At 44.6% G+C, this 18,976-nt stretch overlaps 1 protein-coding gene across 8 annotated transcripts in view; it reads left to right on the top strand.

The window, feature by feature from the left end:
• Positions 1 to 18,976, top strand: part of LOC124776297 (NAD kinase-like) — a 518,770-nt gene that overhangs the window by 459,525 nt on the left and 40,269 nt on the right. The window lies entirely within an intron of this gene.

Raw genomic sequence — 18,976 nt, 5'->3', positions numbered from 1 at the left:
CTGCTACGATCGCAGGTTCGAATCCTGCCTCGGGCATGGGTGTGTGTGATGTCCTTAGGTTAGTTAGGTTTAAGTAGTTCTAAGTTCTAGGGGACTTATGACCTAAGATGTTGAGTCCCATAGTGCTCAGAGCCATTTGAACCATTTTTTATGTTGTGCGACGGCTGTAAACCAGCCGTTGAAAATTGAAAGAACGCCTGAGTTCGTATCTCAAAATAGTGGGTCCGAGGAATAACTTTGAATTTGAACTGGGCACATGGGACCTTTAGATTTAAGAGGAGGAGGCTGGGACACGATCACCATAGAGTTTTTGCCAACCACCAGGGCTCTGCCCGTAAGTAAATTTGAGGCACTCGAAGTGACTGAATAACAAACAACGCTTGTGTTGCGTTTTCGAGAGGGTAAACGCGATTCATCGCTCTTCCAGCGACACATGGCATGCGTCCAGCAGGCTACTGGCAAGAGACAGTTCAATTCTGTTCTGCAGCTGGCATCAGCGTACAGGAAGTGTCACGAAGTGTTATTGAATCTTAGAGGCGTACCATCGCGTCTAGACAATCTGTTTAATTGGATTACTGGCTGATCAAATGGTTCAAATGGCTCTGAGCACTATGGGACTTAACATTTGAGGTCATCAGTCCCCTTGATCTTAGAACTACTTAAACCTAACTAACCTAAGGACATCACACACATCCATGCCCGAGGCAGGATTCGAACCTGCGACCGTAGCGGCCGCGCGGACTGGCTGATCAATTATAATTTCTCGACTTATGCTTTGGGCGTAAAAACTACAAAAGTAATTAAATTCGTTATTTAATTTGAGAGTAGTTGATTCTGTATAGGGTTAGTTTATGCTAAAAGGTTAAGCTACTTAGCCGAGGCTAGTTATAAGCCACTTGGATCATGCTGCAATGTGCACGTAGTACAGAATGATTGGTATAGGTATGTGGTATAATAATGTAAGGTATCGGGCAATGAAACATTGGTAAGCATATGTATTGACAAATTGCAAACAAACGTAAACAATATGAAGTTGTTACTCTGGAATGACTGGCAAATGCTGCTCAGAGGGCAAAATTCTCTCAGGGCTTTTGCCAGAATTAGCTAGACACACGTGTCACGTGTAATTAGTCTGGCCAACTACGGGACGAGGGTTTAGGAAAACAAATAATTACCGCTGAGATCGTATAGACGACGAGCTGACGGAAGGAGCTACCAGCGAGGTTTGAGGCGGTCGGGGGATCTCGCGATCACCACGTCCAGCGCGCGGCTAGGGACGGCGCGTTCCAGGCCGTCAGCATGCTCTGTTCTTTCTCTAGTGTGGACCAAGCGCCAGTCGCAATCACTGGAAGCGCAACCACTTCCAAGTAGTAGTGATTACTGAGGCATGTTCACCCCTGCAAGACCCAAACAGGACAGCCTTCAGGGAGGGTACTCCTCCAAGGCTCCAACTGAACTCCCCACTGGAGCGGTCTCCTCCTTTTACTATTCTTTCCTCATGGCTTCGTCTCATCCTTTGAAACATTGTACGTTCGCCAGCCAGTGGAGTGTGTCTTTGTCCGCGTGTCCGACCTACAGCCGAGGAGCTAAGGAGAGAGATGCCAAGTCGTCTGTCGACTAACAGATAGTGGGAAGTTTCCTCCTCTCGACGTAGCGGTATGACTTCCTTTCCCACGGACTGCTGTCGTGGAACTGAATTGTGCCTACACCAGTGATTGGAATCAAATCGTACGTAAATAAAAATCATTCGCATTGAAAACCATTGTAGTCGTTCGTTTTTGTCGCTGGAGCACGGAGTGCTGTACAAGGCAGAATTTCCAGTTGAGTGGCGCCCGATGTATGCAGCCGGTGTTGGGGACTCTTTGGAGTGGTCCACGAACGTCACAATACGTGACCAGCACACCAAACAACTGTCATTTTGTTGCTACAGTCGAGTCAAGAGTTAATCACGACATCACTGGGGCTCTTAAGCCTTGGAATGTACTATGTGGAGAAAACGGTTCTCCGGTGTGTACTTAGAGAGATTAGACTGCGTATTTATAGAAGATTTTGTTAGAAATAACTTAGTTGACTTCTGATTATTTCGTCCCAGAACAACTTGTTCTACTTTCGAATTGTGTGAACATGGAGGATGCGCTTCCACCTACTCCCTAAATTACGTAAATCACAGACACTTCTTTTGCAAATTCCGAAACACTGTAGGATTAGACTGTACTCTGTATACTTATCCCTGTAATGTTAAACAATCGAGTTATTAATCGTGGAAGTACACTACCATGTCTGTGTACGATATAAACATAACCAGCGTGGTTTGACAGCTGTCACATTGTGTAACCTCGCCGCGAACGTAGACCAGTAGCGAACAAGCAGCTGTAATTATATTGGTCGGAGCCCAGAAACAAAAAGCGGACGCCACGATTTACGGGCGCGACCTTATCAGACATTAAAGTAGGCCATATGCCAACTCAGTTTGAAATTAACACTGCACACGCATTTGTAACACTACCCACCAAAAGGCCCACGAGGCACACAAAAACATGCAACTGCAACGGCATTAATTTAAAGGAAAGAGAGAGTTTAAGTAAAAGAAAAATACCTGTAACTAATGGCGGGTGGGCAAAGCTGCATTGAAAGTTAATAATTCATTTCCAGAAGTTTTAATTACACGGCGAAAATTAATAAAAGGAAGAATGTAGTTTTATAATGAAACAATCAATTTACAATCCGAACTGCTGAATTCTTTTAGTCTGCAATGCAGCTTATCTCTTCGTTTTTGGAGAGGCGTGGCGGCTTGAGGTACTTCAGATAAAGTTGTTACAACAGTGCCACTCATCTTCGTTCCGTGGCGAAGTATCCTGGTAATATCTTTCCTCCGTTGTGCTGCAAACTCATCCGCAATGGCATTTAACAGGCTATATATATGTAATTGTTGGTGACAGCATGTTGGTGATGGCATGTACTCGTCTCTTATTAGTTTTACACATCTGGTTCTCGTTTTAGTACCGTTTGAGACACAGTCCATGTAGTAATACTCACACCGTACAATCTCCCTGTTCGTAATGATCACTTCAATTTTCATCACGCACTACGACGGTAATCGGAATCCTCAGTCGTTAACTTCCGCGATTCTCTGTCTCGGCAAATTTTTTTTCATCCCATTATCTCGCCATATTGTCCACCCACAAACTCACCAACTCTCCCTCACCGTATCTCGCTCTGTGCTTTCATGTCAACGATTTACATAGCAGTTCATCGCATCACAGTTAAATAGTACCTATGCAGGCAAAATAAAATAATTTAAAGTCTTTCCATATTCAAGTAATTTTAAGAATACATATTTATCCATTAGAGAAAAAGAAATAATTTGCTGTTACGTTTTAACATTTTTACCAAACACAGCAATGCTACACCATCAAAAATGTGAATACTTAGTCTAAGATAGCGAAAGAAATGTTAGAAAATAAATCCATCACTGATGGCTACGTCTTCACAACTTGACGACGGCGTTCAGGTGGTGAGGTGTGAAGCGCCCGCGGATCGATTAAGTGACCTGGAGGTCGGCGCTGAGATAAGCAGGGAGCGCTGTCCCCTGTCACGTATTCGGAGGCGAATGAGTCACCTACCTCTGGCGGGAACCGAGTTGGCCGGCGTCTTGTCTCTAGCCGCGTCCGTAGCGTGCCGAGCGCTAGTCGCGAGCCTCGTGAGGTACTGCATGACGAACACCTGTTGGAACTCTGCCAGCGGTAGCTGCGCTAGAGTTCGTCTGGAGCTGATCAACCCCGCCAGACCACGATAACATGGGGCGAGTTTGGTGACGTCACGTCGCACTTTCTAACGTTTGCAGCGTTTACAAGTCCCAGTATCACCACTGCTACCACATGTAAACATCAGAATATAATCTTGGACGTGAGGTTCTGGCTGCCGGATCTGAGCTTCCGTAATAACTTTCGCTTCGCGTAAACATTCAGCCATTTGAGTTCTGTCAGGTTACAACTTGCTTTTAAAAGGTGATGATTGACGTGTAAAAAGTGTGGAGTGAAGGAAAATGTAATAATATTGATCTCCCTAGAAAATCATTAATTTTGTTTATTAAATTGAAAAGGATCACATAGTATCGTATTAATCGGAAAGAGGTACGGAAATGATGGTAAATTTTCAAAACTGAATTAAAACTCTACATTCTGCGCAACTGGCTCATTTGTAAACTGTTACACTCACTTCCTCTTGTAACGAGAATTAGAGGATGCTGAGGAAACATTCCCAAATTCTGTACACAGAGATAAGAATGCATCTTTGCACATTCGAAAATTGTCGAGGCATTCCAGGTATCCAAAATGAAGTACAGTAATGTTGCACCGGGTATAACTTCGCACTTTTTTCCCATAACGCCCGTGCTCTATAAGGGAGTATAAAAATTTCGGATGCTTTAATTCGCGTTAGTAAAATTTTCGTACATATATTCTTGATCACTCCCCTCTTCACTCCCTGAGACTTTAGTTCATCTACGAGGAAACCTACCTCCATTTAATTACGAAGTTATTGGTAACCCTACTTCGTCAAAAGGAGCAGCTGATTTATGAACACCAATCGTGGCAAGCATCTGACGCTCGGAAAACCGATATTTGATCGGATTAGCAAAGTCGGTCTAGGCGTAACACGGCGGCGAAATTAGACTTCCGCAATTAGATTTTTGACTTCCGCAAGTTGGGCCATTCGTGCACATTAAAAACGCATTACATCGAATCGGATTTTGGCAATCCGCTACGAAAGGTGAAAGAACATCTTCTACGTCACAAGCAGAACCGAACAGACGACATACTGGAATATAACATGAAAAGCTAAAGTGCCGAATTTGATGGTTTGTATTAGCTTTTTTTTCGTTAGTCAGAAGTTCTGTTTGGAGGCACCTGCACATTAAACACATAATTAAAAACGCATTGTTTTTGGTACGATTTACTACAATCAAATGTCGAGAAACGGTTCGCCGTTGATTAGAAGTGTTATCGTAATTGTAAATGCAGAATTGTGGGGATTTGAACTTCTCCATATGTTTTACTCTATGTGCATTTCCACCGGTCACGTAGAAATTAAAATTTTGTTTCAGGTGGATGTGGAGGCAAACTCCTTTCGTTTGACCAAACAGGATATTTGGTAGCTTAATGCTTTCTGATGCTGGTGATGTATATTTCATGCCCACGTGGACATAATATGCTCCACCCTAACTAATGGTGGAAATGGTTTCCTTTCTCAAATATTTTGTTAATGATTTTTGTCTAGGAGAAAATACAGAGTCCTCCAGAAAAAATGTATACACACTTTAAGGAACAAAAGTATTACTTATGTGTTTATTTTACATGTAATAATTGATCACACATGTTGTACAACCTTCAGTTTAGCACGTGGTTACTTTAGATGTTCAAAATGTTGACAGTTGGCGGCTATACAGATAACAGGACGAGCGGTCGCCGCTTCTAGGCGTCAGTGGATATCGCTGCACATGTCGTTGTAATCTCCTGGCGAAGTTCCTCCAGCGTGCGTGGCTTACGTCGATAGACGTTCTCTTTCATAGTTCCCCACGAGTAAAAGACCATAGGTTTTAAATCTGGCGACCGTGGAGGGAGCTCAATTGGCCCTTTTAATCCAATCCAATCCCCGGAAAATTGTCATCCAGGAAAGCTCGTACGACTAGGTGGTAGTGTGGTGGCCCCCCGTCCTGTTGGTAGAAGACGTCGTCATCAGCTCCATAAGGCGCACGTATACCTTGCAAAACTGACGTGCGTAACGTTTTCAGGTACACTTCTCCTGTGAAAGTAGCAGCAAAGAAAAAGGGTCGTAATAAGTCCATAGATAAGTCCACACCACATATGAACTCCTGTTACATTGACCGCTTTATCCACGAAAACTTGCGGATTTTCCGGTGTCCAATACACACTGTTATGCCGATTCACGGTTCCGTTAAGTTTAAATTGTGCCTCGTCGTTCCACACTACCTTCATCACAAATTGTTCATCGATTACAATTTGCTGATACCATTCGTAAAATTGCATTCGGCGATCAGGACTGTCATTAATCGCGAGCAGTAATCGTGGAATGTAAGCTTTCCACTTTGTAGCTTTCAGAATTCTTCGTACACTTGATGTGTACATTGCGTACCAGTCTTCTGTGGAGAATTAACAGACGTTTCCAACGCGAGAGCCGACGAAGCAGGACTTCTAGCTGTACGCTGTCTTCCTGATCTTCCATTGTGAATATCACAAATCGTTCCATGCAACTCAAGCTTGTCAATGATACGTTTAATTGTAAAGCGGATTGGCAGTTCTGTTTCAAACTCTCTTCCACTGACGATGCACTTCGACGGCATTATCAAACTTGAAAAACCACTTCACAATAAATTTTCGTTGCTCGAATGTCAAGCATGCTCCAGCCATCTTGTTTTCGTGACACCGAAATGAAAGTACTAACGTCTGTTGAGTCAAAGACCATACTACAACGCACGTTTAACTCAAATCGAACGACAATATAGATATCTCGATAGAGCCTGACAAAGAGTGCATACATTTTTCTGGCGGACTCTGTAGTACTCATTTAAAGATCTGTTCTCACCGTGCTTAACTACCTTGAATCAGTTGAACACTCCAGAATGACTTTCAGTGTTTCCTTCGCGCATCTTTGAGAATCGCTAACGAAGTTAAAGCAGCAGCTACTTTACGGATGTCTATTTTCGGAATCAAAACCTGTAGGGGTCCCAGCGCCCGATGCAGTGGGAGGCGGCCCGGTCGTTTTGTGTTGCGGTCGAGGAGCACGTACCATGAGACGATTTCCCAGCACTCTCGCGAGTAACGCTGGAAACCACGTCAACTTTTGCATGCCAAAATTTCTAAAGGTGCCGAGGAAGATGGAAAGAGGCAGCTGATACCTTACTTTCTCAGGCTCTTTCAATGAACAGTATGTAATCGGCATTTTTGTGCTCCGATAGAGTTTTACAACTGGTTCTCTTCTTTTTCCCTGCTGCAGCAGGGCATGCCACTCATATGAAAACAGCTTTATGGGTCAGAAACATTTTGATAGGTTACCTATGTGAAGTGAAATAACGCAAAACTTCATAATTTTACACTTCAGACAGGATTTATGTACACAGAAATTTTGCATGTTCTTCTGTCTAACAACATGAGGTCCCCAGGAACCTACTGATGATAAGTGAAACATTTTACAGCATATTTCTCCATGTTGCGTCACTTTATAAACTATGTTTTCGCCGTAGCGTAACTTTGAACCCCTGTATCCTGGAAACGGATACAGCAATCAAGAAAATTTTCAAGGTTCTTCGAGATCTTCGGAATGTATCGTAAAAATTTCAGCGATTTACTGTGCATAGCCGTCTTGGAATCCGCCTATCGGTTTTGGTACCAAAAACAATGTTTTTCAGGAACCGCCCATGAACTAAATGCTTCCATAAGCCATTTAAGGGGCACCGTAAATCACAGTCTAAAGGGAAAAGAACCAACCGATTTGCTCCGTTTGCCTAAGCTGGAGGAAGTGTGTAATATTCAAACGTCTAACCTGTACTTTGTTTTAGGTGACTGGAAAGTTTAGCCTTTACAGACATGGGGACATTCCTCTGCTGAACGGTAAAGAGCGGAGCTAATTCACTCGAAAATTCGGTATAGAACTAGACAGTTACTCCATCAGGCTCTGGGAAATGTGGAGCAGAGGTAACGCGCAGGCCAATTCGGTGGTAACACGTCGTACCATAACTAAGACTTCTCGGCCACACGAGAATCATGGATACAACTAGAAATAGATGAGAATCTGAGTTCCAGTCAGCTCGGATCGTGGGATAGGCTGAATGTGAGCACGCTTCCCCGGAAGTGCTTTTACGTCGATCCCCGTAGCTGCAGGTCGGTGGTTGTATTGCTGCAGCTGCTAGGAGAAGGTGCTTGGTTTCAGAGGGTCCAGCGCTGCAATGGGGTGAGCCTTTAGGGACAGTAGATTGGAAGAAGATACAAACCTTAATAAGAAAAAGACAGAGTGTATGTTCTGGCGTTGTGTGGCTGCCCGACTGGTCACTGACGAAAAGAAAAGACTGAATTCTTTTGAGTTATGGTGGTACAGGCGCGTCCTGAAAATCAAATGGACTGATAAAATCCCGGATGAGGAAGTGTTCGCAAAAGTGAGAGAGAGAGGCAATTTATGGAACACTGTTGATGAAAAGCGCCAGTTTCCAGCTGGGTGGCAGTATTCAGGTACCGCAGCATTTAAATGCTGCCACCCGGCTGGAAACCCGAAAGCTTCTCATCAACAGCATACGTCGGGAGAATCTACATTCATTTTACGGAACACTGTTGTAGAAAGAAGAGTTTAGATATCATTCATCTGTTGAGACACGGTTGGCTCGTGAAACATTTATAATGTTTCATGATATTGGAAAAGAACTGTAGGAAAGCCACAATTAATATACCCCAAATTTTGAAAGACGTCGGCTGGGGCTCCTACACAGAAATTGAGGCACAAAGACGTGAAGACTGTAGAGCTGCTGCCAACCTATCCTCGAATTCAGCACTAGACGCAGGACGTGTTGAGCTGATAATGGGTACACTTAGACGTTGTTACCGCTAGAGTGATCGGCTATCAGTAGTGGTTGACTGGGTCCTTGATATACCCTTCCTACGTACAGCTCGCAGCGAACTGAGGCCCCCCCCCCTCCCGTCTCCCTTATGAAAATAGTTACAAGATTTTCAAAACAAAAACATCAATGTCAATGTGAGCTACGCACTAGAGGTAACGCGCTCCCAAAAAGAAACGCACAGATGCCGAAGAATGAAGAGTAACTGGGACAGAAAAAAAGTGAGAAACCCATATGTAAGTGACCCTGAACCGGCATTGTCTTGTCTCTATAGGAAGCAAGCAGTCCCATGCTTCAAAGAAACGGTCTCAGTTGTCTTCGCGCCTACGCTGTGAGCAATAAGTAATGAAAGTTTACAATGTAATACGACAAAGACTACATTTCGACCCTGCAAGATACACGGCCTTGCCGCAGTGGGGACACCGGTTCCGACAGATCACCAAAGTTACGCGCTGTCGGGCTGGGCTAGCACTTGGACGGTTGACTACCCGGTCTGCCGAGCGCTGTTGGCAAGCGGGCTGTACTTAGCCCTTTTGAAGCAAGCTGAGGAGCTACTTGTCTGATAAGTATCGGCTCCGGTCTCGTAAACTGACATACAGCCGGGAGAGCATTGTGCTGCCCACATACCCCTCCACATCCGGTGACGTCTGTGGGCTGAGGATGACACAGCGGCCGGTCGGTACCGTTGGGCCTTCATGACCTATACGGGAGGAGTTTGACACACTGAGGTGACAAGTCATACTTTAGCGAAATGCACATACACTCCTGGAAATGGAAAAAAGAACACGTTGACACCGGTGTGTCAGACCCACCATACTTGCTCCGGACACTGCGAGAGGGCTGTACAAGCAATGATCACACGCACGGCACAGCGGACACACCAGGAACCGCGGTGTTGGCCGTCGAATGGCGCTAGCTGCGCAGCATTTGTGCACCGCCGCCGTCAGTGTCAGCCAGTTTGCCGTGGCATACGGAGCTCCATCGCAGTCTTTAACACTGGTAGCACGCCGCGACAGCGTGGACGTGAACCGTATGTGCAGTTGACGGACTTTGAGCGAGGGCGTATAGTGGGCATGCGGGAGGCCGGGTGGACGTACCGCCGAATTGCTCAACACGTGGGGCGTGAGGTCTCCACAGTACATCGATGTTGTCGCCAGTGGTCGGCGGAAGGTGCACGTGCCCGTCGACCTGGGACCGGACCGCAGCGACGCACGGATGCACGCCAAGACCGTAGGATCCTACGCAGTGCCGTAGGGGACCGCACCGCCACTTCCCAGCAAATTAGGGACACTGTTGCTCCTGGGGTATCGGCGAGGACCATTCGCAACCGTCTCCATGAAGCTGGGCTGCGGTCCCGCACACCGTTAGGCCGTCTTCCGCTCACGCCCCAACATCGTGCAGCCCGCCTCCAGTGGTGTCGCGACAGGCGTGAATGGAGGGACGAATGGAGACGTGTCGTCTTCAGCGATGAGAGTCGCTTCTGCCTTGGTGCCAATGATGGTCATATGCGTGTTTGGCGCCGTGCAGGTGAGCGCCACAATCAGGACTGCATACGACCGAGGCACACAGGGCCAACACCCGGCATCATGGTGTGGGGAGCGATCTCCTACACTGGCCGTACACCACTGGTGATCGTCGAGGGGACACTGAATAGTGCACGGTACATCCAAACCGTCATCGAACCCATCGTTCTACCATTCCTAGACCGGCAAGGGAACTTGCTGTTCCAACAGGACAATGCACGTCCGCATGTATCCCGTGCCACCCAACGTGCTCTAGAAGGTGTAAGTCAACTACCCTGGCCAGCAAGATTTCCGGATCTGTCCCCCATTGAGCATGTTTGGGACTGGATGAAGCGTCGTCTCACGCGGTCTGCACGTCCAGCACGAACGCTGGTCCAACTGAGGCGCCAGGTGGAAATGGCATGGCAAGCCGTTCCACAGGACTACATCCAGCATCTCTACGATCGTCTCCATGGGAGAATAGCAGCCTGCATTGCTGCGAAAGGTGGATATACACTGTACTAGTGCCGACATTGTGCATGCTCTGTTGCCTGTGTCTATGTGCCTGTGGTTCTGTCAGTGTGATCATGTGATGTATCTGACCCCAGGAATGTGTCAATAAAGTTTCCCCTTCCTGGGACAATGAATTCACGGTGTTCTTATTTCAATTTCCAGGAGTGTATATAGATGGCTGAGGTGTAGCGTAAACAAGATATAAAAGGGCAGTGTATTGGGGAGATGTCATTTCTACCCAGGTGATTAATTGTGGAATGGTTCCCGACGTCATTGTGGTCGCACTACGGAAATTAAGACTTCGAACGCGGAATGGTAGTTGGAGCTAGACGTATGGGACATTCCATTTCGGAAATCGCTAGGGAATTAAGAATTCCGAGATCGAGGGTGTGAAGAGTGTGCAGAGAATACAAAATTTCAGGCATTACCTCTCACCAGGGACAACACATTGGCCGATGCCCTTCTCTTAACGATAGAGAGCAGCGGCGTTTGCATAGAGTTGTCAGTGCTGGCAGACAAGCAACGCTGCGTGAAATAACCGCAGGAATCAATATGGGACATACGAAGAACATATCCGTTGGGATCAGTGACGCGAAATTTTACGTTAAAGGGCTATGGCATCAGACGGCCGACGCGAGTGCCTTCGCTAACAGCACGACATAGCCTGGAGCGCCTCTCTTGGGCTCATGAACATATCGTTTGGACCCTAGACGACTGCAAAACCGTGGGCTGGTCAGATGAGTCCCGATTTCGGTTGGTAAGAATTGATGGTAGTGTTAGTTTGACGTAATCACGACGAAGCCAAAGAACCAGGTTGTAAAAAATGCGCTGTGGAAGTTGGTGGTGGCTCCATAATGGTGTGAGCTGAATTGACATGGAAAGGTCTGAGTCCTCTGGTCCAATTGAACCGATCATTGATTGGAAATAGTTATGTTCGGCTACTTGGTGACCATTTGCAGCCATTCATTGACCTCATGTTCCCAAACAACTATGGAATTTTTATGGGTGATAGTGCGCCATGTCACCTGGCTACAATCGTTCGCGATTGGTTTGAAGAACGTTCTGGAGAATTCGAGCGAATAGTTTGGCCACTTAGATCGTCACATGAATCCCATCGAACATTTATGGGACATAATCGACAGGTCACTTCGTGCACAAAATCCTGCACCGGCAACACTTTCGCAATTATGGACAGTTACAAGAGAAGGCATGGCAGATTATTTCGGAGAGGGACTTCCAACGTCTTGTTGAGTCCATGCTACCTCGAGTTACTGCACTACGCTGGGCGAAAATACGTCGGACACGGTATTAGGAGGCACCCCATCACTTTTGTCGCCTCATTGTAAGTTAGAATCTCCGGAGCCCTTGTTGAAATCTCGGCAGCCCCTAACATGCCGCAGGCCCCCGCTAAGCTGTACTGGGCGCCGAATGTCCAACAGAAACGAAAGTAACTCGAAATGTTCACCAAGGAAGTGTGATAGTACCTGTAATGTCATCAGAAAACGTAAACAGTTTATCAGATAGAATCAGCAACACTGTTCGTTCCCTGACCATTCTGTTGTCCACAGGAAAGAATCGTCGTTGGACGTTCAGTGTTGGGAGTAAGCTTCGAAGGGTAATACGAAGAAGCTATGTGAAACGAGACTTAACTCATACAAACCGTATTAGGAAAAACAAGTGGAAGACTTGGAGTTGTTGGAAGGGTTATGCGAAACTGCATTGTATCTGGCAAATGAATAGAGGACGAGAGCTACGAAATAGAGAGTATTGTTCAAAACACACACACACACACACACACACACACACACACACACACACACACACACACAGCTGTGAGGTACAGCTAAGACATACGAAGGTACAGAAAAGTGAGGGAACAAGGCGGGTTCTCCGACAATGGGGGTATTGTTCTCCTTACGTTAGCAGACAGCCCAGTTGCGCTAGCCTGATTTAAAGACCTTGATGTAAACAAGCTTTACACGTGGGTGCATGTTTCGTCAACGTTGGCGGTAATTAATGGGAAATAACTGTCATGTTAATTGCCATAATTTATGTGTGAGATGGCTCCCTAATGGGTTCATGTTTATTCGGGTGTTCAGTGCTTTTAGCTTGAAGTGATAACTGTCATTTTTAATAGTGGTAATTTATGACCCAAAAATATGACGCCCCCCGTCCCACTGTGCTGCTTTTGGTCGAACAACAAGAAGTAGTACTACTACTACTACTACTACTACTACTACCACCACCGCCGCCAACACTTATCCTTAGCATCCAGAGACTTTCTTAATGTGGATCTCTCTAGAGCAACAGAAGCAGTATCGGTAAATTCAGGTGATATTGCTAATTAATTTGCAGCATAGTATAGCATCCTGTAATTTTGGCCCAGTTTTCGCGGATGTGCGTCACCCACGGTATTTTCTGCAACATTTACGGTTTCGTGGCTTATTTTGACGTATTTTTTGAGAAGCTGCACATTATACGTTAATGTCTGATTCCCCTACGGTTTTAGGATGATATACGTAAATATGGGTTTCAGTGCTACTTTCCTGCGCTTTTTAGGAAGATATACGTAAATACTGGTTTCGTGATTAATTTCGCCGATTTTTTAAGAAGGTGTATGTTAATACAGGTTTTGCGGTTATTTTTTCTGATTTTTTATGAAGACAAACGGGAATAGAGATTTGTAAATATCACCAGCATACATTTACAGCAGGCACTTCAAATGTGCGATGCTATTTACAGTTTTGGGGTAATTTTACCGATTGTTCAAGAAGACACGCGTAAGTACTTAACTGTGAATGTATAAAAAATTTCTGGTATGTATCTTATATAAGCACGTCGCTGCTGTGTACGACTTCAAAGATTTTTTCCTAGTATTCCTCAAATAGGTAATTTTTCTCAGGAAGACACAAGTAAAAATATCGGTCAAACAGTCACCACGTCACGTTAATCTAATAAATTGCACGGATATTCACCGTTAAACAACTTTTATTTAACAATAAAATGAACTTAGCACCCTCACTTCGTGTGTGACGTAACTAATAGCTCACTCGCCTAGCCTGGACCCGTCAACACCGACATTGGACTGTTGTTGACTGGAAACATGTTGCCTGGTCGGACGAGCCTCGTTTGGAATTGTATCGAGAAGATGGATGTGTACGGGTACGGAGACAACCACATGAATCCGTGGGCTCTGCATGCCAGCAGGGGACTGTTCAAGCTGGTGGAGGCTCTGTAATGGTGTGGGGCGTGTGAAGTATGAATGATATGGGACTCCTGATCCTGACAGGTGACACGTACGTAAGCATCCCGTCTGATCACCTGTATCCATTCACGTCCAATGTGCATTCCAACGGACTTGGGCAATTCCAGCAGGACAGTGCGAGACCCCACACGTCCAGAATTGCTACAGAGTGGCTCCAGGAACTCACTTAAGAGTTTAAACACTTCCGGTGGCCACCAAACTACTCGGACATGAACATTATTGAGCATATGTGGGATGCCTTGCAACGTGCTGTTCAGTAGAGCTCTCCACCCCGTCGTACTCTTACGGGTTTATGGACAGCCCTGCAGGATTCATGGTGTCAGTTCCCTCCAGCACTGCTTCAGTCCATGGCACGTCGTGTCGCGGCACATCTGCGTGCTCGCGGGTACCCTACGAGATGATATGCAGGTGTAACAGTTTCTTGGGCTCTTCAGTATATAAGCACACCGCTGCTGTATACAGCTTTTAAGACTTTTTCCTAGTATTCCACAAACAGCCACTTTTTCTTAGAAAGACACATGTAAAAATACAGGTCAATTTCCATGTTGCGTTAATCTAATAAATTAGACGGGTATTCAGCATTGAACAATTTTTATTTAACAAAAATGAACTTACCACCTGCACTTTGTGTGTGGCGCAACTTGTAGCTCACTAATAGCTGTCGTAACACTAAATGATTGTAGTAGACTTGTATATAAAAAAAGCTACTGGAACGTTTCTACAGAGAAAGGTATACACTTGCGTAATGTGCCCCACACTTGACGCTACTACCACCAGGGTGGGAATAGGAGAGCTATGCATTGTACTGAAAAACAATAACGTTCTGTACTTCGCTCGTGTTTCCTGTCGCACTGCTCCGCATGCTCCGAAGTGCTTGTCTTGATATCACGAAGGCTGTGGAAAGAGGGCTGCCATTATTTCTTTATTTAAAACCATAAAAAGAAAATGTGTCAGGAGAACCCGCCTTGTCCCCTTACTCAGAAGACTCTCTTCTTGTTGCTCGCTGTCATAAAGTGAGAGGCGTCAGCGGTGCTAGGATCGTAACGTGTCGGTATAGCCCATATGAAAGTGAAACTGATATACTTGAGCAAATTATAGTAGTAGTCATTAGAGGAAAGGCGGCTACGTCCTGGCAAAACGCTATTGGGGAAAATGTAGAAAATCGAAATTCGAGGAACACTGCGAAAATTCTGCTGCCTCGTACGGAGATAAGAACTAGGCACTTTTTCTGTAGAAAGTTAGTTTTGGATCGCTCAGTATGCGGACAGGGGAAGACAGAAAATCGTCAGTGCTTGTGGGAAGTGCCATCCGACACGCAGCTTACACTGCTTTGCGGGATATTACGCAGGTGTACGTTTTTCAGGGCTTTGGCGACGGATCCGAGACACTGAAAATGTTCTTAGTACAATATCAATCATGAGAAACTGTTGTGTAACAACGGGGCCGACGAGTCTCTCCCCTTAAGACGAGAGCCAACAGTGGCTACAAGGCAACCCTGTGCAGGCGTATTTGAATTGAGATTGCCTTATTGGAGGGTGAGAGCGGTTGGTTTGTACGCAAGGCGTCCTGCTCGTGGATGTCGTTCGTAGCAGTGTACGTACGGTGGAGTCGTCTGTTATGCTGTTAACTGCATAGCGATTATACTGTTACTGAGTCTGTGAAGAAGGCTGCTGTTCATACTGCTCCCTGCTCCAGTTTACAGGTTGTAAACTACACACTTGTGCCTTCTGATAATTTTACTCGTCTATTGTGTTTGTACTACAAATATACATTGTGCCACGGGATAATGATTAAAGTTCTGCGAAGTGTGTAGAGGGCGTTTCATGTGACACTTAGCGCCGCAAAGCCTTAAAATTAGCCTAACAATTAGTTTGCCAGTGCCAGCGCTCGGCGTGTCACCCTTAGAAAGTCTGCACTTGTTATTTATTTAGTGATGTAATTGTTATTATTATTATTATTATTTCTTTCCTTTTTCAGACGTTATGTCTGGTTAAAAATGGAAAGTAACGCGGACCTTGATCAAGCGTGACTTCCTTTTAACTGTGTGGTATATGTTACTTTGCATTTAGGAACTTTCGGGTAATTGAACATGTATCAATAATTACAGATTTTTGTAGTTGTATATATACGTTTGGATGTAGCTGCATTGCGTTGATGTACTGGTGGATATTGTGTGGTATGACTCCTGTAGTTGATAGTATAATTGGTACAATGTCAGCTTTATCCTGATGCCACATGTCCTTGACTTCCTCAGCCAGCTGGATGTATTTTTCAATTTTTTCTCCTGTTTTCTTTTGTATATTTGTTGTATTGGGTATGGATTATTATTTTTATTTGCTTCTAGAGGCATCGCATATGGTTCCTTGTATCAAAAGACGCGACAATCGTTGCTGAACAAATAATCAGAAATATGATTAGATCAGTGGAGCAGAAAGCAAATGTTTAACAGACAGATAAATTAATACGTCGTAAAGAACAGGCGAAAACATTTCTGGGTCTGTAGCAAGCAGAAAATACCAGGTATACCGGTATGAAATGAGCATTTTTTGTGAAAATGAAACACTAATTTTTAATTGAAAAGTAAAAACATTTTATTCAAAGTACTGACCATTGCTTTCTATACATTTTGACCACGTTTCTGGCAGTTTGTGGACACCACGCCACTAGAAATGTTCGTCTTTTGAAGCAAACCAATCAGACACCCAATTTTCGACTTCTTCGTAGGAATCGAAGTGTTCCTCAGCCAATGCGTGTCCCACTGATGAAAACAAATGGTAGTCGGAAGGGGCCAAGTCTGGTGAATACGGCGGGTGGAGCAGCAGCTCCCAGCCAAGTGTTTTGATTGTATCCTGAACCAGTTTTGCTTTGTGTGCAGGTGCATTGTCGTGTAACAAAATTACTTTGCCATGTCTTCTGGCCCATTCTGGTCTTTTTTCGATCAGTGCATAGTTCAAATTGATCATTTGTTGTCTGTAGCGATTAGTATTCACAGTTTCACCGGCATTTAGAAGCTCATGATACACCACACCTTTCTGATCCCACCAAACACAGAGCATTGTCTTCTTGCTGAATCGATCTGGTTTTGCAGTCGATGTTGATGGTTGTCCCGCATTAACCCATGATTTTTCCCGTTTAGGATTCTTAAAATAAATCCATTTTTCATCGCCAGTAACAATTCGATGCAAAATTGATTTTCTTTCATGTCTTTGAAGCAAAGTTTGACAAATGGTTTTTCGGTTTTCCATCTGTCTCTCATTCAATTCATGTGGCACCCATTTTCCACACTTTTGGATCTTTCCCATAGGTTTCAAAACGGTCAGAAATTGTTGGTTGTTCAACATTTAGCATTGCTGCCATTTGCTTCTGACTCAAAGTATCATCTTCATCCAATATTGCTTGCAATTCGGCGTCTTCGAACTTTTTTGGTGGTCTTCCACGTTCTTCATTTCTTACATCAAAATCATTGTTTCTGAACCGTTGAAACCATCTTTTGCATGTTGCTTCCGATAGAGCATGATCACCATATGCCTCGACAAGCATTCGATGCAACTCTGCTTTCCGCAAATCATCCCTTTCTGGTACAAAATTCGACATTGTTAACATGATGGAAACATATGTTGTTGTTTGTTCCTTGACTTGATGTATAATAAATATCTTTGACAGATGTCATACCAACCAAACAAAAAAAAAATTAATGCTCGTTCACAATAAATGTTCCGTATCGACACATCTGTATCTTAACGCTCATTTCATAACGGTACACCTGGTATACATCTGACAAAGGTATCGTATAAGAAAATATGGCATGAACTACTCCAGCTAGCAGCTACTTTCCTGGTGATGCATTTGTTGGCCCCATATGTTTGCCTCTTTTAATTAACACGTACGTGCAGTCGACTTTCCCGATAGCATGGAGAAATGTATAGCGTTCTTAACATTTGGTGTGGAGTGTTTAAAGAGCACTCACAACAAATTTGATACCATCTGTCGCTTTAATTGCGCTCGCGTTCCCCGAAAGCTGTTTGATACCGGGGTCTGAAAAATACTGATGTTATTGAGCAGCATCACCCCGAAAAGTCTCCTACTTGTCGTGAGAAAGTGCATCTTCTTTCTCACTCCTTTTTTCCCCACAAATAGCTAATCACTAATCCATTTTGCACGTTCTTCCGCGAATCTGTGCAGCTATTTATAACACCGTCCTATGTATGCAGGATGTTCGGAAATTCTCGTTACAAACTCCTAGGGCTTGTAGGGTGAAGGGGATACGTAATATTTTGGGTAGGAACCGTTGTTCAATTCAAATGTGTAATGCTCCAACGTCTGCTGAGGGAAAAGGGAAAAGCCTCAGGGTTGCTTGTCCTGGAATGCAATTGGGGTAGACAAGATGACATGTACTACGTCAGACGGTCACGTGATGTCACGTAACGCCTGCGTTGCTACAAGACCGTCTGTGCGACTCCGATACGTTAGACATGGTTCGGTACACGTTTTCGGTCTACACAGACGTGCTCCCTATGTACGGCGGAGCATGTGGCAACGGAAGATCTGATAGTCGCCTGTATCAAGAACGTTTTCCGTAACGTTGCACGTGATGATTCGTAGTTGTAGAACAACACGAAGGGGATTTCTCCACTTTCTTTAAAGTGCGTCTTCTATTGTGATCGGCATATTTATAAAACTTCCACTTTCCTCATTTTACAGTTGACTTCCATAAGACTTCTTTACGTACATAGGGATAGCGAGAGTGCGATTTGAGTTGCGAATTTCAAACACAAGTTTTTTCACAAGTGTTGTCTTTACGATATGGAAAGAAGCAATGCAGCAGTGCCTTGGGTAGATGACAGTACTGAGGCGAAACTCTTTTGTGACAGTTACACACAATTAAACAACTGTATCTGATAAAACAGCAAATAAAATACGTGCAGCAGCAGTAAGGAATGGGATGTAATACTCTGAAACGCCGCTGTGTAAACAAGCGAATAAATAAAAAAAAACATAGTATTGTAACAACTCTGCCTTCGAGGCAGCCATTCCTTAATGGATGCTTTCAGTGTTTTCCTGCTTTTTTTTTCC

The sequence above is a fragment of the Schistocerca piceifrons genome, chromosome 2 (genome assembly GCF_021461385.2).
Source record: "Schistocerca piceifrons isolate TAMUIC-IGC-003096 chromosome 2, iqSchPice1.1, whole genome shotgun sequence".
Taxonomy (NCBI): Eukaryota; Metazoa; Arthropoda; class Insecta; order Orthoptera; family Acrididae; genus Schistocerca; species Schistocerca piceifrons.
The sequence above is the reverse complement of the archived record's forward strand: the minus strand, read 5'-3'. Positions and strand labels throughout refer to the sequence as shown.